This window comes from Heteronotia binoei, chromosome 6 (genome assembly GCF_032191835.1).
Source record: "Heteronotia binoei isolate CCM8104 ecotype False Entrance Well chromosome 6, APGP_CSIRO_Hbin_v1, whole genome shotgun sequence".
Classification (NCBI taxonomy): domain Eukaryota; kingdom Metazoa; phylum Chordata; class Lepidosauria; order Squamata; family Gekkonidae; genus Heteronotia; species Heteronotia binoei.
Window position 1 is genome coordinate 52883682 of NC_083228.1, and position 19024 is coordinate 52902705.

General features: G+C 43.9%; 1 protein-coding gene across 1 annotated transcript in view; it reads left to right on the forward strand.

The window, feature by feature from the left end:
* The first annotated feature begins 1047 nt into the window (after positions 1–1047).
* CHST15 (carbohydrate sulfotransferase 15) overlaps positions 1048–19024 on the forward strand; it is a 135996-nt gene continuing 118019 nt past the window's right edge. Inside the window, exon 1 of the mRNA XM_060241455.1 lies at positions 1048–1228. The gene's annotated coding sequence lies outside the window, so the exon portion shown is untranslated. The remainder of the gene's footprint in view (positions 1229–19024) is intronic.

Here is a 19024-nt window from a genome sequence, read left to right on the forward strand (position 1 = left end):
ATGTGTGAAACAGCCACATGTGGCTCCTGAGCCACAGTTTGACCACCCCTGTTCAAGGCTCTGAAGGACTTTAAATACCTGTACTTGAGATCAAAAAGTAGTCCCCTGTGCAAGCTCTCCCCCCCCCCCGCCCAAATAATGGTAAGCGGCAGTACTGCAGCCCAACCTGAGTTCAATCCCGTTGTGGTAGCCAGCTCAAGGCTGACTCAGCCTTCCATCCTTCCTAGGTCCGTAAAATGAGTACCGACCTCGCTGGGGTTAAAGTGTAGATGATTGGGGAAGGCAATAGCAAATCAAACCGTAAAAAAGTCTGCCAAGAAAATGTCATGATGTGACATTACCCATGTGCTTGCACAGGGGGACTACCTTTACTTTTTTTTTTTTTAAAGATCAAACATGAAGCCAGTGCAACTGTTTCAGTGCTGATATCACACGGGCCCAGTCAACAGATGCACTATATAAGTTGTCAGCTGCCTGAACCCTGTTGCACGAGACAGTAGCATGCACGTGTTTTCGCTGCACGGATGCATGGCATCTGGATAAACATTCAGGTTAGACCGCGTGCTTGAATCAGGTCCCTGCCGACAGGGAAACTCTGTATGGGCCAGAGCCCGATCTGGAACACACGAGTATCCCTCCCGCACCGTGTGAAACGGGCCGCCAAAGCCAGAGGGTCACTCGTTTCGCTGGCGGGGCTGCCGCGCCAGTCCCTCCCCTGGATTTGGCAGCGCCTCCCTACTGCTCTGGCAAGTCCCAGGAACTTGAATCAAACTTCTTTTATTTTTAGCCTTGCGGATGCTCATTCCTTAACCCTCTGGGGAGCTGCGAGAGCCACCGCGGGCTCGGAAAGTACCAGCCCGCAGCTTTGGGCTGGGCTCCGGCTGGAAACCGCCTCCTCCTTCTCCCTGTGGCCCGGACCGAGAAGGCCAGCAGCCACAGCCGCCAGACCCTTCTACTCCGGCGGCAGTTGGCGGAGGGGAGGTGGCAGGTCGAAGGCACCACGCCTCCCCGGGCGCCCGCCCTCCCTCCCCTCGCTCTCTGCGCCCCGCCTTTCTTCGCTCGCTGCTGCCTGGCGTGGTGCGGCGCGCACGGTCGGGGGAAGCTAGCGAGCCGCTGGAGGGACAGCACAGCATCGCTGCGAGCCGGAGGCGGAGGCTCGGGCTGGAGCTCCCGGCGGCGGCGCTGGGCACGAAACTGCGCGGGGAGGGAGGCAGCGGCGGCAGGCGAGGTGAGCGGAGGGGCGCTGCGCGAGGCAGGAGCCGTCGGGGTGAGGAGGAGGGCGAAGGAGGCGGGCAGGGCACGCGCGGACGGGCGACGCGAAGTTGCAGCTGCCGAGGGAGGGAGGAAGCCGCTGCACGTGCCCCTGTATTGTTTCGGACCCGCAGCGTTAGGTGGTGGTCGGCGCAGGCGGAGCAGTCCAAGGTCAGAGGCTCCAGAGAGAGAGAGAGACGCGAGCAGGCGCGTCCGCACTGACCTGGGAAGGGGGAGGGGTTCTGCCTCGGCTCTCTTTCGCTCACTTTGGGAGAAGTTGTGTGGAGTCAAGGGCTGGGGGTGAGCAGGGAGGCGAGCGTCTCCGGCGCACACGCGAGCGAAGCGGGAGGGGGGGCGGGCTCAGGCACTGCCCCCTTCGGAGCGCGAGTGGTGCCACATGGAAGGGCCCCTGAGGAAGCTCGGCGGGGAGGGGGGATATAGTTGCGTGTGGTGAAGAGTTGTTGAGAAAACAGGCATGCGGACAGGGATACCTCTATTGTGGCTGCCCCCAGCCTGGCTGGAAGCACGCACAGGTGTAGGAGAACAACACCTGGGAAAAAAAAAAACCCTTGGCCTGTGTTCTAGACTTTTGGTGGTATCGGCGATGCCCATCCGTCAAAGAAAGCGGCGTGCCCGGAGCTCGCCTCCCCCTCCCCCAGCCCTTGGCTGACAGACAGTGACTTCTCCAAAGCGACTCGTGATTTTTAATGGGTGTTAAAACGACGCTGGTTGTCGAAAACAACCAAAAAAACCCGGCCGTTATTCGAAGTCTACCGATGCTGAGACTGGTTATTGTTTATCAGAAACGCAAAACTAATTAAAGTAGCTCTTCTGTCCATCTGATATGGTAGTGTTCAAGAATATGGCACGATTGTTCCCAGAGGTGAAAGTGAAAGGTGTTTTTATGAACTCCGAAAAATTTGGCCTCCTGTGCCTTATACCTGCTTTTTCCTGTCCACTTTCACCATTGATTGCACTTCTGCAGCTGTTCAGCTCCAGTCATGTCCCCAGGCACTGTTTAGGACAGAGTGTTGATACGTCAGGATAAGAAGGGTTTGGGTCAGAGACATAGTATGCTCTTGTGCCAAGCCACCAAAAGCCTTCTCTTTGCATGGGTTTATTTGCACAGGCGCTCAAAAATGCTGAGCTGACATGCTGCAGAATTGACTGCCTGTAGGAATTCTATCCAAAGGAGGGTGGGTGTGGTCACTGTACCTGTGTAATTGCAAGGATGTAAAGTCAGTGTTGTATCAACACAGTAGTGAATAGTCCAGCAAGATTATTTAGATACCAGTTGAGATGTAAATGCATATGTAGGAGTGTATTAAATGCATTCAATTTCTGTACAATTTGGTATAGAGGAAATGCATTATACTGCTGATCAGCAGCACTGCTGTTTTAGTGACCCAAGGACACTCACCCCAAGGATGTAGGAGCACTATACGTGTTTCTGTGCCAAATTTTTGCTAGATGGTTGTGGCTCTTGGGAGGATTACCTAGTACATTAACTTCTGTATAGGATGGACCTGTACATGTATGCCTACATGTCTTTATGTTTATTCAAAAGATCTTTAAATGCTCTTCAATCATTAGCAGATTCTGAGGTATGAGTCTGAGGTATTTTCATGATGCTTAGTTCCTTGCCAGAAAGATTTCCTGGTCTTTACATGGCAGCACTGATCACAGGATTTTCAGAGAATGTAATTTGCAGAACAGTGTGGCAGAGAGACCCTGTCACTGGCTAATGCATTCTGTTTCACTGTTTGGTGAGAACTTGCTGATCTTGAAATGTTCTAATTCTCCTCTTTTCTATATTGTCCTGTAAAATGAAGCATCCCAGCAACTTCCTAGGAAAAGGCAGGACAGCAGTAATATTTTGCAACTGGCTTGAATTTTTGTCCTGTTAAGCGTGGCTTTAAAATGACCCTTCTCACTGCTTCGTAAGTTTTCATTGATAACACTGAGGAATGCATGTTGTGTCTGTTTCTCAGTTATGCACATCCATGAATTCAGTACAGACACTGAACTGATCAGATTTGAACTCTGTAAACAGATATGGGCACTTGCCTTTTTTTTTTTTTAATAAATGTGTCCTTTCAGAGTGTAAGCAAGTCTGGAGCGAGGCCTTGGATGAAGTTGCATAATAAGTAAGATAATGTAATTTTGCTGTCATCTTGCTGGGTTGCCTGTTGGGCTGAGACCTATCTGACTGAGAATTTGCTGATTGGCTAATTACAGTATTTTTATGGTCATTTGTCAGGGAAGACATTTGTTAAATAGCTTGCATCTGAGGCAGAGCTTGCTTTTTCATTTAATTTGGGCAGGATATATGTTTGTTAACTGAAACTGTGATCTGACTACTGGGCAATTAATATCTTTGGATAATAATGAATGAAGCTTGGGGAAAGGCATAACCCTACTGAGTTGTCGTTTTATGTGCCCTTGGGGCCCTGTAACAATATTGTATGGCCTGACACCTTTTAAGTAAGCTGCTCATCACTCACTGAACTACAACAGGACCATCTGTGATCTTTCTTTTTCTCCTTTACAACTCTGCAGATAGCAGACCTTTTAGATTATAATATCACTTCTAGATTTAAAGGACAGCTATGTTTTTGTTTTGTTTTTTTTAAAAAAGCATAGTTATTTCTACAGCTTATTTCTGAAATCTTCCAATAGAGATTTCTGTCTGGTATTTTTCATTTTACAAACCGCAGACATTGAAACTTTCCCTAATTGTGTTAGTTCCGTATCAGTTAATTCCCATTCTGGATTTTCCCATTCTGGATTTCTGTAGCAGCCAGGTAATATCTTTTTGTCTGTGCCACAATTCTCTTGTTTTCTGATGTGAAAAGCTGTAAGCAACTTGTAAAACTGAGCTAATAAAGGTTCATTTAGATGCAACAATTGGAAATGTAGATTAATTACATGAAGAATTATTATACTGGAAGCATGACAAACTCTAATTCATTAGTGCAAACAATTGTCCTGTTAAACAGTATTGCCTTAGTCCTTAGCATTGCATTAGTCCTTGGCTTTCTTTGATTAGGGAGGGCAATTCCTGAAAACACTGCTCAATTTCTACTGCTCACTATATTTGTGCATCCACAATCATGGTAATGAAGCAAATTCTTCTTCATTTGATATGCTAAAAGCTCCCTCTAGTTTTTTTTTTTGGTCACTGGGGCCATTTCCTACTATTGGGCATTGAGTCAAAATAGTCATTTGGCTCATTACAAGCCAAGAGAAGAAAATTAATTTACATGCTGAAGAGAAAGCTTTGCTTCTATAAAGGTCATCCCATACAACAGTATTTTAATGAGCATTTACCCCAAGTGGTTCTAAGAAAAACCATACAGTGTTTATAAATACAGGCAACATGGATTTCAGACATGGTTCCTGAAGTTATAATCTTAGTGTTTAGAAACGGTAACAAATACAACATCTGTTTAATAAAAGAATGGAAGGTAGCCAAAGACTGGAAGGTAGCCAATGTAACCCCCATATTAAAAAAAAGTTCCAGAGGATATTTGGGAAATTACAGATTAATCAGTCTAACATTGATACCCAGCTGAGTTGGTGGAATCCATTATTAAAAACAGAATCAGTAGGCACATTAATGAACAAAAGTTATTGTGGAAGAATCAGCATGGATTCTGTCAGGAGTATGATCTTGTCTCACTAACCTGTAGAGTTCTTTGAGAGGGTGAACAGATAAATGGACAAGGTTGACCCAGTAGATGTTGTTTACCTTGACTTCCAGAATGCTTTTGATAATGTTCATCATCAAAGGCTCTGAAGTAAACTCATCAATCATGAGATAAGAGGATTGCTTCTCTTGTGGATTAAAAACTGGTTAATTAAGAAAATAGAGAATGAGTCTAAATGGCAGTTTTCACAGTAGAAAGTGGTAAGCAGTGGATACCGCAGGGCTTGATATTAGGTCCCGTGCTTTTTTTCTTGTTCATTAATGATTTGGGGTTGGGAGTAAGTAGTGAAGTAGCAGAGTTTGTGAATGAACTAAATTGTTCAGGACTGTGAGAACGAGGGAGGACTGTGAGGTGCTCCAAAGGGATCTGTCAAGGCTAGGTGAGTGGGCATCAGGGTGGCAAATGAGTTTCAGCATGGGCAAGTGCCTTGTAGAGCCAGTTTGGTGTAGTGGCTAAGTGTGTGGACTCTTTTCTGTGAGAACTGGGTTTGATTCCCCTCTCCTCAACTTACAGCTGCTGGAATGGCTTTGGGTTAGCCATAGCTATCCCAGCAGTTGTCCTTGAAAGGGCAGCTGCTGTGAGAACCCTCTCAGCACCACCCATCTCACAGGGTGTCTGTTGTGGGGGGGAGAAGATATAGGACATTGTAAGCTGCTCTGAGTCTCCTTTCAGAGAGAAGGGCGAGGTATAAATGTGCAATTCTTCTTCTTCTGTAATGCACATTGGAGCCAAAAATTCTAACTATAAATATACATTGATGGGGTCCAAACTAGTGGTAACTGACCAAGAGAGAGATCTTGGGGTCATGGTAGATAACTCACTGAAAATTTTGACTCAATGTGTGACTGCAATAAAAAAGGACAAATGCTGTGCTAGGGATTATTAGGAAGGGGATTGAAAACAAATCATCCAGTATCATGATGCCCACATATGTGATGCATGCTCATTTGGAATATTGTATGCCCTTTTGGTCACCTCACCTCCAAAAATATGATATAGTATCGGAAAAGGTGCAGAAAAAGGCAACTAAAATGATCAAGGGGATGGAACATATTACCTATGAAGAAAGCTTAAAGAGATAAGGAATCTTTAGCTTGGAGGAATGACAATTGATGGGTATAGAGAAGGTAGAGAAAGAAGTGCTTTTCTCTCTTTCTCACATTGCAACTTGTGGCCACACAATGAAATTAATGAGCAGTAAGCTTAGAACAGATAAAAGGAAGTACTTCACCTAAAGAGTAATTAATATGTGGAATTCACTGCCACAAGAAGTGGTGATGGCTACAAGCATAGAGAGCTTCAAGAGGGGACTGGATAAACATATGGAGCAAAGGTCCATTTGTGGCTATTAACCACAAGGTATAGATAGAACATTATGTCTGGAGCAGTGATGCTTTGTATTCTTGGTGCTTGGAGAGCAGCTGTGGGACGGCTTCTGGAGTTCTGGCCCCGTTGGTGAACCTCCTGATGGCACTTTGGTCTTGGGCACTGTGTGACACAGATTGTTGGACTAGATGGACCATTGGCCTGATTCAACATGGTTTCTCGTATGTTCTTAATGAGAGGTGAATATGGATAAACCCTTGAATACGCATTATAAAAATCTTCCAATTACAGTGGAAAATTCTGTAATAGGTTTTGTTATCTGTTCCCAGCTATAAGAAACTAAGGCTCAGAAGTGAGCATATTAGTAGATGAAAGCAAACTGTGTTATTTCAGTTATTTTTTTAATGTTCAAAGGAAGTTGTGAAATTGGATTTCCCAAGAGCGTTATGAATACAATTACATTTTGTAACCAGATAATAGTAAATATGAATGTGCTGTTATTGGTAGGATGTAGTTCATTTACTCCATGATTGTTGGTTCCTCTTCTGCATTTTTTCTTCTTTGACTGTGTTGATGATGGATTTTTATAAAAGTGGTATCTAGAAATATAAAGCTCAGTGTCATTGGTATGATACCCAGCCTTATGTTCTTGAGCTTGAAAGGAAATAACATTGTGAAAACAACAACTCAAGTCAGTTTTGATCGGTCTGTTGGGCCAACAACCTCACCATGTTGAGTGCTGCTTCCCCTTCTGATGAGTGAGGCTCCTCCACTTATTTCTTCTTTGCACCTTTGTTCTGAGCCTGGCCAAAGGCACTTCTACTAGGGGAGAAAATTAGGCCCCCTTTACATTGCCAAACTCAGGAATGCAGTAATCAAGGATCTGCAATTTAATATTATGCTTTCCAAGAGCTTTGTAAAGCATAGTGTATCATCCTCGCCCCTCCCAGTTTAAACTGGAAGGGGAGACTAAATTGTCCCTGACTTTATTCTGTGACTTGGAGTTACTTGCTGACAAAGTTCAGTGGGGGAGATAGGGTTGCCAACTTCCAGGTAGTGGCTGGAGATTTTCTGGGATTACAATTGATTTACAGGTGATATAGATCAGTTCACCTGGGGAAAATGGTCATTTTCAAGGGTGGACACTATGGCATTATATACCACTGAATCACACCCCTCCCCAGACCTCACCCTCCTGAGGCACCACCCCTAAAACCTCCAAGCAATCCTAGGGGAAGACCATAGTTTAGTCCACATTAAACCCTAGATAAGGATCTGTTTTGAAGCAGGACATTAAAGCATGACCAAGTTTAAAGACCCTTGTTGAAACTAAATCATGAATGCAGTTTATAATAAAGAATTTTCATTTCATTCAGAGGGGTTTTGTCAGGTCGACTGATACCTTTTTTAATAATCAGTAAGAAGTTGATTAAATGATAAGCTGTTGAAATGAGAGCAGGAAATCCTGATGAGAGGTTCTTACCACCAATCCTGCTATTTTGCAGTCATGAATGTGAGTGGAACTCCACCATTCAAATCTTGTTTCCCTTAAGAGCTTACTAATGCCTGGTACATACACTTAGTGGCCTAGTCTTTGGGTACTATGACATACCTTGATTGATGTAAGAAAAGTTCTTACTGTAGCTTATTTTTCATTCCAGTATAAACCCACTATAAGGTAACATAAACATAGGGCCTTAATAATATCTCTGAGCCTGTCCTCCAAAATAGGTTTATTTTGTGAGGATTACCGAAATAACATTCTAAAAACTATTCATTGTTATAATTAAGCTCCCAGTGGGCCTCCTAGCTTCTAAAGGGCCTTTAGTCCATGTTTAGATATTCTCAGGTGGCTGGCAAAGGCAGCATCACCATATTTCTGTGGAATGTGGTTGACCAAGCACCTAGTATTTTTCAGAATTTGTATCAATGGTGTATTAGTGCCACCTAGCATTTTTAGCACATTATAGACTTTATAAAGGTGGTAATGAAGCCTCTGGCAAGTTTTGGCTATGGTTATTCAGTGGAAAATTCTGATGTGTTGTCAGTTGTTGGAAGTTGTCAGTTAAGGAACATTAACAACAGTCCATTTATAATGATTTTAAGTGAAAATTCAGTGTAGTTGAGAAAATTGGGCATGATAGGGCAACTGAAAACTGAAATTTTCTGTATAAAAAGATACTGGGAAGATGTTGACTCTCCATTGTATATGTTTGGGTTTAGAAACAAAGAGCACTCTTACATACTGAATAATGCAGTTTCAATCCACTTCAGCAACCGTTTGCAAGTGGGTTTTGCCATTTCACACAGTAAAAGCCAGTTGCAAAGTATGTTGGAAGTGATTGAAAGTGCTTTATTTAGTGTGTGTGAAAGTGCTGAGTGTGAATGTCCAAGTGCTTGGAGGGTGGGAGCAGAGCATACTGTGATTGGAGGGTGGGGGCAGAGCACACTGAAAGCTTTTTTTTAAAAAAGATCCTTTATGAAAGGTAGGTAGAAAACAGAAACTTTAACAATGGCAGAAGATGCAGGAATTGCTTTAAATAGTATGTTCAAGTACAAAAATGTCATGTTCAAAGGGGGAGAGTACTTAACATCAGAGGAACTATGAAGTGATATGCTTTGTTTGAGGCCAGTTTAACCTGACCTTTTTTCCCAAGCCCTAAGTACAAAGTCGTTATTAATATGGTCATAGACCAGCACAAACCCCCTAATTTATGTATCTCTTAGTCATTTCTGTTTAGTGATGATGAGGGAAACATCCTGTTACCCATAATCCTATGAGGCAGCAAATGAGCTCCCCTCTGCTGTTTAGTCGGAGAATGTGGTCTTCATCTGCAGAGGCTTAATCTTCATCTGCGGAGGCTTCAAACATGGTGCCCTCCTCAGAGGGAGATTTGAGGCAGTCATCCCCAGTCTGTGTGGTAGGAGGGCCTTCCAGTCTTGCACACCTTGTCTTCCTGTTGCAACAGAGCCTGAGGATGGAGCCAAAAGCTTCTAGATGGCTGACATGGAGGAGTGGTAGGGCAAAGCATGCTTTGGTGCTAAACTGCCTGAACCTGACATGGTGCAGTGGCCAGGGCCAACCAACTTGGTGTGGAACATGTCTGCTGAAATGAGTGGGGGTCAGGTGGCTGGTTCATGGCTGTATGTGTGTGCATGTGATATCACTTCCAAGTACATCCAGAAAGGACAATGCGGAGCTTTAGGAACCATCAGCAACTTTCAAGTTTTTACTAGTGCTACCCTGAACTCGTCAGAGGAGGGCAGGATATAGCTTTGATAAATAAAATAAAAATAAATAAATAATAATAAAATTATCACTTCTGGGTTTTACACAGAGCAGTGATTTTTTCTTTATTTTTCTCTTGCTGCCAGTCAGAGTGCAATGGCCAATGGAGAGAATTGACAGAAGGCCTCTTGCCATAGTGACCCTAGTTCAGGCCCTAAATCCAGGATTCCTGACTTCCTACCTGTGGTAACTATCTTGCTGAGCAACTTCATGAAATGCACACTGAGTTCCTGGAGAGGAGGTTTTTGTAAATTTCCCAGATCCTTGCCTTCTTTCTCAGGATTGGTTACAGTTTTGCCTACAGAATGGGCAGGAACCAGTCACGAATTCTGGGAGCTCTTGGTCAGAAAACAAGTGTCCTCTCCTTTTTGTAGAAATAAATTTTCCATTAGGCACATGACCTGTGTTAAGGAGTCCAGATGCCAAAGAAGGTGCCCTGAGGGCCTAAGAAGGCCACAGTGGCCAAAAACTCTAGCAGAAAAGGACAAAACATAATAAAATTTTATGATTTTATTGTATTTATGATTGAATCATAATGTTCGTGACAGAAGCCTTTTTCTTTTCCCCAAAAGATGTGATTGCCAATAGGAACTGTTAAATTTGTAGCAGGAACTCCTTTGCATATTAGGCCACACACCCTTGATGTAGCCAATCTTCCAAGAGTTTACTGGGCTCTTAGTACAGGGCCTCTGTAAGTTCCAGGACAATGACTACATCAGGGTTGTGTGGCTTAATATGCTAAGGAGTTCCTGCTACAAAAAGAGTCCAGCTAGGAGGAAAGGTATGGGGCTGCAGTTTTTTAAAAAAACTTTAATTAAGAGGTTATTTTTCTTGGCTTGTTTTCATTGGAAGCTGCATTTTGGTTAAGATCTTATCCAGGGCTCTTTTTCTAGCAGGAGCTCCTTGATGTAGCCAATCCTCCTGGAGCTTACAGTAGGCCCTGTACTAAAAGCCCTCTAAGCTCTTGGAGGATTGGCTACATCAGGGGGCATGGCCTAATATGCAGAGGCACTCCTGCTAGAAAAAGAGCCTTTCTTACTAGAGGCATTGTTTGCTTGCAGAAGAAAGGTGATGACCAAAGGCACAAAACGTCTTTTTCTGTTGCAGCACCAAAGCTCTGGAACTCCTTCCACCATAAAAGGAATAGCACACAATATGAACATTTAATTGTTTGGTACTTTAGTTCCTCAAATGCAGGGCAGCTTCTTTTTTTTAGCAGGAACACATTATGATTTCCAACTGGCTTGGTGTTGGGTGTGGCCCAATATGGAAATGAGTTCCTGCTGGGGTTTTTCTACAAAAAAGCCCTGTGCGAAATGATGGTGATGTTAAAGGGCGTGGCCTAATCTGCAAATGAGTTCCTGTTGGGCTTTTTCTACAAAAAAGTTTTGTGCAAATTCATTTAACCTTTTCCACCCTATCTGGTTTAGTTTACCAAAACTGCTCCCCTCTTACTTGCTGTCAGCTTGGAAAGAAATTGATGGGAAAGGGGACAGTGCCTGCGACCCCCCTTCCTGATCATCTGGAATTTGTGAAGCAGTGAGAATAATAACTGGCTGGAGGGGGGGAGTGACGCCAGTTTTGAACTGTGGAAAGCAAGAAGGATTAAATTCTTCCCCTTGTGCTATGTGCCTGATTCTAATGCCCACCCCACAAACCAGGCTACAGGTTTGTTTATACCTTTTCCTTCATCTGTAATGTTCCTGTCAGTTTTCTTTGTCCTGACTACTTCCATCCCACTTATTGATGACAGGACTGTGGTTATCATCAAACCACTCCCTGCCCTAAAGACATGGGTTTTTTTTAAAGGCACTAAAATATTGCTATATTGAGGTATCGTTGTAATGATTAGTGTAGCAGGTTATTTGAATTCTCAGCTTTTTTTTTTAAGTAGGTCGCTTGTCTTTTCCCTTGCATAGATGTGCCCTTTTCCTTGTATGTCAACTGTGAAAATGCAGTGGGAGGGCAGACATGTGGAAGAACCATGTCCAGAATGATCCCAGTGCTTATGGATCAACTGCCAAGAAAATAAGGAATAACTGAGTGTGCAGAAAAGCCTTTAGTGTAACAGATGTGCGTGAAGAATATCTGATGATCCTTTTCAAGTTGTGTCATTTCGAGGCACATTCACTCATCACTTTGATCTTGGTGACATTTTGGTGGAAGACATTTTCCGTAATGAGGATAATGATCCATTAATTTTGTTACATTTACATTCCATACTCATAACTGAAATGTTTTGTAGTGTGTCCAGCATTGGAAAATAATAAATATTGTTATAAAATAAGATTCAGTATAACTAGCATTAGATTGAAAACTAAAATGCAAGTAACACACATTAATAAAAACTGATGTTCAGGAAGGATTTATATTGTCAACTCTAAAATGAACTCTGTCTTTGGCAGTCTGTATTAAGAGTTTACGGGTACTGTTGGGCCCAGTGCTGCTAATGGAAAAGCAGGTCAGTGTTATTGCTAAGAGGGCCTTTTTGTTACTTACATTTGGCTTATAAATTGTGTCACCTGTGAGACCCAGACAATCTGGCCACATTTCTCCATGCTTTTGTAACCTGAAGGGTTCGTTTTTGTAATGTTCTCTATCTAGATGGGCTCTTAAAGAAACTTCAGTTAGTATGAAATGTAGCAGTTCATCTTCTTAGTGGAATTAATTTCTTCAGCCATTTTACACCTGTAATAAAGTAATTTTACTGGTTACCAGGTCTGTCTCCCCTCCCCGGCTCAGTTTAAAATGCCAGTTTTGACCTTTGATGCTGATCATGGCCTAGAATGGACCAGTTTGGCTGCTTCTCCCATATGAACCTATTCACTACCTCCATTCTTCTCATCAGCTGCTGGTCTCTGTACCCTCCTCCCTTGCTGTGTGAGCTGCCCTGAGCCTGCTTCGGTGGGGAGGGGGGGGTACAAATTAAATATTATTATTATTATTGGGGAGCTTAGATCAGTAGTCTTATTCTCTGTTAATAGTACTTATGTGGCATGTGGATGGCTTGCCAATGGAGGTGTGATCTGTGCTGTTTCTGTTCTCTTTTAGAAGGACTTCTAAGACAGAGTAACTGCAGAAGACTTGCTGTTGATATAGTGGACAATACTTTTTTGATATCTTGACCCAGAGAATAGTGTCAGCTTTTGATTGGCATTGTGATTGTACTTGTAAGTAAAGGCAATAAATCATAAAATTGCTATAAATTTAATTAGCAGCAGCAGTGAAGAAGGACAATATGCATAGAAGACAGTGTGTGAAATCACATGAGAGATTTGGCCCAACCTAAATACATCTCTCCTCTGGATTTAATGTGTGTGATCACACACACACATCTGCTTGAGTCCTGCACATCCTTATCTCATTTTAGGTTGGGCTGGGACTAGATTAAATAGCTCCCAGTCTCTAAAGTGCATGTGGGGCATGTTTCCCAGCTGTCTGAATGGCTGGGGTGCTCGATGCAGGCTCAGGAGCAGTCTAAATGCTCCTCTTGCATGTGTGCAGCCTTGCCTTTCCCAGCAGCAGGGCAGGGGCTGTGTGATTGCCACAGCATGCATCAAAGAGCACCGGCTTTTTCAAAGCTGGGATACTGCCATGCCAGATTCCCAGTGTGATCCAACCCAGTGTGTGTGAGAGAACAACAGTGACTAAAGGTCCAAAAGTAGTTATGCAAACAAGTCTTTGCTTGGGGTTGAAATGCCTTTAAATTGGACAGAAGGTTATAGCTAAACATGGCATAAATGTTTAAATTCATTGAGAGTTGGTTCAGCATAGTGGGTAGAGTGACAGGCTAATACCCTGGTCTGAATTGTCTATTCTACCATGGAAGCTTGTTGTGTGATCTTGGGGACATCACTCAGTCTGGCCTACCTCACAGGGCTGTCGTTGTGAGAGAATGGAGGAGGAGAATGATGTTCAAAGCTGGAATCTAAGAAAATAAATACAAATAAATATAAGTCACCACAATGCCGAAGACCCTGAATATGTGTTCACTCACTTTGCTTATGAAATGGTAGGAGGCCTCCAGCGCTGACACAGCTGTCAGGCAGGCTGGTGCTTTAGTAGCTTACCCTTTATGTACCTTGGTCCTAAGCTATATGAAGCTTTAAAGATAAAAACTAGCATTTTGAATTGAACCTGGGTACAAATTGTGGCAGCAAGGTATGTTCCCTATAACTAGTGCTTATGAGAAGTCTTTTTGTTGTGCTTAAAAATAATGGGACAGACACAGCAGCATATTGCAGTAGTCTAATGTGGAAGTAACCATTGTATAGATAACAATGGCTAGATCCTGTTTCTCAGGGAAAAGGACACAGCAAATTGAAAATCTGGGTTCTGGTTTGCCCCAGTGGACCAACACTGAGTGGCAGGGAACATACACAGACACACATCTCCATGAATGTTGTATGTTACAGAAACATTCCTTGACCAAAGTACTTCTGATTAGATATCAGATGCAACTTCCTGGGACTTCTGTATGCTTTAAAATTAGTGCTTGGTGGTGGCCCTCTTGGCCTTTTCACCTAGCAAATTTTGTTCCAGATCTCTGTGAAATACCTTTTGTTTCTGTAAGTTGATCATGGAACATTCTGATTTGTCTCCATGGTTGATGATGGCTTGCTCTCATAACCAGTCAGCAGACAGTGCTCATAGTCACCCTTCCTGCATTTTCCTCTCTCCACCAATCCCTTTTGACTTTAGGAAAGCTGATTTCTAGGGTTGTAGCACCTCACACGTCAAGGGCTGCTTTGAGTAGAGGGCGAAACTGCCCTTCTGCCTAGAAGAGTGGGACTGATTTCTCACTAGGCTTGTTCCAGTCTTGGAGCCCTTTCCCCCCTGGTGCTTCTGTCCGATTTTGCACAAGCTGCCACGGGGCTGTGACTTGCCCCACCTCTTTCCTGAAAATCAGTTTCTGCTTGCTGCAGGAAAGAAGTGGGGCAAGTTGCAGCCCTATGGCAGCTTCTGCAAAATCGGACAGAAGTGCCAGGGGAAAAAGGGCTCCGAGACCGGAACAAGCCTAGTGAGAAATAGATCTGGATTTTTATACCCTGCTTTTTTCTACTTTAAGGAGTCTCAAAACAGCTTACAATCACATTCCCTTCCTTTCTTCATAACAGCCACCTTGTGTGGTAGATGGGACTGAGACCGATTCCCCACTAGCCTTACCCTCTCTCACTCTCCTCTTCTCTGCGGGGCTTTTGCTGGATTTTGCACCAGCTGCCCTGAGGCTGCAACTCGCCTCTGCCTCTTTCACATAGCAAGCAAGATCCTCTAAAAACTGGCTTTTGTTTGCTGTGTGAAAGAGTTGCAGCCCAGGGCAGCTTGTGCAAAATCTGATGGAAGCCCTGTGGAGAAGAGGAGAGTGAGAGCTGGGTAAGGCTAGTGGGGAATCAGTCTGAGACAGTTCTGAGAGAACTGTGACTGGACCAAGGTCACCTAGCAGGCTTCACGTGGAGGAGTAGGGATAAAACCTAGTTCACCATATTATAGTAATCTCTACACCGTACTAGGGTTGCTGGGTCCCTCTTGGCAACTGGGTCCCTCCTGGCCTAGGTCAGGGATTGCCAGGGATGCTACTTCTGGCGTGCACTGGAAATGACATCAATGTATTGCCAGCTAGGTTGCCAGATGAGGATGACAAGCTGGCGACTTACCAGGAGACTCTGAGAGAGAGGAGGGAGGCTCCAGGAGAAGAGAGGGAAGAAGTGTGATTGAACTTCAAAATGAGTTCTGGGTGAGCTGGCTGACACATTCCTTTTAAATACCTTCCTTCCATTGGAAATAGACGATGGGGACACCTTCTTTTGGCGTTCATAGAAATGGTCCCCTGGTCCAATCTTTTGAAACCTTGGGGGTTTTTTTAGGAGAGGCACCAGCAGCTTTGCTGAACATTTGGTGCTTCTATTTAAAAAAAACAGCCCTCTAAGCCCCAGGCTGCTCTCCATAGGGTCTGAAGTGCTCAGCTGCCATTTTCTTCCCCCCACTGAAAGCCCTGAAATGGGAAGGGGCTCCAAACTGGGGGATACCCTGCCCCCAGCTACAGAATGGAAATACCACGGGACAGTCTGTTTTTGTGCAAAAACTTCTATGGTTTTATTGTCACTTCTGGTTCATTCCGGAAGTGTTGTTGCATCACTGGCCTAGGGCTCCACCACTGATAAGCCCTCCCTTTGGCCAGCTGATTGGTGGTGTGAGACAGGGGCCAGGGTATTCCCCACCCCTGTAGGGTTCTGGTGGCCCTATTCCTGTCTCTTGCAGCAGAAGAAGGAGGGAAGGAATGGTTGTTGCCTCCCTCTCCCCCTTAAACCAGGCCCCTGACCCATGTGGGTCCTGCATCCATGAGAATTGACTTCCTTGGGGTTTGAAAGGACTGGTAGGAGATAGGCGAAGCAGAAATGATCTACAATTCTGGTGCTCATGGATTCTGGAATCTGTGTTTTATCATCTGAGATTTTTAATGGTTTGTTAATTTTCTCTTGTTTTATTTTGTGAGCTGTCTGCAGAGCTCCTTCAAAGGTGGCATATATATTTTCTAAACAAAACATAAGCACTTTTGCTGCCTTTATTACCTCCAGTTTTTGTTGTTATGAAGTCACCAAGTTTTCCATTATCCTCACAGTAATATTAATTCCATTAAGTTGGCACTATTGTCTTCACTTTATATATTAGCACTGAAGAACATAATTCTTTTGAGGCATTTGAATGAATGTACATGGAGACAAGGATTGCAAAGGCAAGGTCCTGGACAGGCCCGGCGCTAGGTTTTTCTGCACCCCAGGCTGAAAAGCACTCCGCGGGCCCCCCAGTATCATATTTGTGCGCGCTTTGCGCATGCACCCCAGTGATGTCACTGACGACGTCACTGACCCCCCACTTTGCCCAGGCTTCTCAAGCCTTTGGGAGCCTGGGTGAAGGCAGGACCAGCACGGGGGTGCTGAGAGAGGGTGCCCCTAGGCCAGGTGGTGCCTGAGGCCACCGCCTAGTCAGCCTACTCCCATGCGCTGGCCCTGGTCCTGGACTGTGTGCATTGATTGGAATGCATTCATACAGCATGGGTACATGCAAGGATACACATGTGTGTAGTTCTGAACATACAACTGAGAATCCTGAAGTTGTAGGGTTCTTAACTGCACGGAAATACAGCAAATACAGCAAAGCTGCTGGTGCCTCTCCTAAAACCCCCCCCAAGGTTTCAAAAGATTGGACCAGGGGACCATTTCTATGAACGCCAAAAGAAGGTGTCCCCATCGTCTGGAGTCTCAGAGTGGCTCACAATCTCCTTTACCTTCCCCCCCCACAACAGACACCCTGTGAGGTGGGTGGGGCTGGAGAGGGCTCTCACAGCAGCTGCCCTTTCAAGGACAACCTCTGCCAGAGCTGTGGCTAACCCAAGGCCATGCTAGCAGGTGCATGTGGAGGAGTGGGGAATGAAACCCGGTATATATATATTAAACATGTTTTCATTACACTACTTGGTTATTGGGAAGGTAGTTGATATTTTGGGAAGGATATGTCCTTGAGGAAATGTTAATGCTGGGATCTGTGGTTTCAGAATTTTAAACACTGATGGCCCAGGAAAGGGAAAGTGAATGGTTGAAAGTGGTTGAAATGAACTCTTGAAGGTAAGTAGCAACCATTTCAAGTCTAAATTACTGAGTTTGTGTTCTCCTTTCAGAGGCTTATGAGATGGAACTCTTCTTGATTTCCTGAACATTCAGAGTTGGAATATTGATGCTTTGTTTTTGGTTTTTGTTTTGTAGAACGACCTATGTAAATGTATTGATCAGTAGTTCATGGGTTCATCATATAAACATTTGCATTTTGGGAACTATGCCCTTTTCTGGCATTGTTTCTTACAGCACTATTTTAAAATTTTTATTTTTCATAAGAGTTCACTTTCTGCTTTAGAAAAAATAGCACTGTTCAGTCTACTTTTCCAATTTTTGTGAGATGTTTAATTTAGTAGTGAAGTTCATAATCGGACAGAATTGAGAACTTTAATGTGAAGGAACAATGAGCATGAAATAACAGTTACAGGCATGGACAAAAATTAGAAAATGAGATTCAGCACTGAAAAGGACAAATTGTTGTACTACATCCACATTTAAGGGAAAAACTTATCAGAAACTCATACATATTCAATCTGTGTGTGTGTGTGTGTGTGAAGAATAATTCAAAACAATAATTTAAAACAAGTCTATTGCATTTGTAATAAAACATAGTTTAGTAACAAAGCTGATGTATCTTGGATGCCTGTGCATAGAGCAAACAGGTGGTGATTTTCTCTCATTGCTGAGTTGGTGTAAAAACATTTGAATTACTAGGTGTTGCCAGCTGAATATCCAGAAACATATGAAAAGTGTGCAGAAAACAACAGACAATCATTAGGGTTTTGGAAGATGCAGTTTTAAAACTGTGGTTTCATTGAACTAACAGCTGTGTGATGGAGGGGGGAAGCTGATGTGGGATCCAGTCTGTCTGTGACATTCCGATATGTATAATTAGTAATGTTGATCTCATTGTCATTCAGCCATTTCACATGAAAATAGGAACATGTGAACTCACCTCTTAATGTATGCACATTAGATATATGCATGTATACTCATGTGCATAGAACCTAAAATGTGCATGCCAACTGGTATGGCCTCCTCTACATTACAAACTGCAGCATGGTAGACCTTTAGCCCAAAGCAACATACCACTTTTGGGACCTGTAGCAGTCTGCTTGTGGCAGTTAGCATCACCTCTGTTGTCACTTGAGCCCTTGAAACGCCAGAGAAGCCAGGCTAGAAAGAATGCACAGTCTAGGCACCGTAGTGCCCAACTGGCAGTTCAGTGGTGTTCAGCTCTTGCTGGTGAAGAAGAATTCTTTCAGGAGCAGGGCTAGGAAAACTGCTGTCAGCTATGTATTCTGCTTTGTTTTCATTGTCTGCACCTGTTGGAGAATGACACAGCATGGGTTGAGGATGGGGATTGGCAGTTGGATATAAGCAACAGGTGAGAGGCAGGTTGTCTGGAAGCAACATGCTGATTACACCACTGCCACTATCCATCATGTTTGCTGCTTGCTGACTGCACTACTGCTGTGACTTAACTGTGTCTTTTCCTTGTAAACAATGGACCTAGCCTCAGCTCTGGATCCTATACTTACCTTCTTGGATTTGTCACTTTAGTGTATTGATTAAAATGCAGGACTTTTTTTTTTTAGCAGGAACCAACAGGAACATAGTTTTGACTGGCTTGGCCAAGGCTCCAGTTCAAAAAAAGGTCTCTGGCAGAGGGAATCCACTAAGCAGCAACACACTTCCAGACTTCATACTCTGTCCTCTCTGCCACCTCCAGCCTCCAATGGGCTTGTGAAGAGAGCGAGAGATGCAGAACCACCCATGAGTGCCCCCTCCACTGCCTGCTCCACCACACTCTCTCTCCGGCTGTGTTTGGGGAGGAG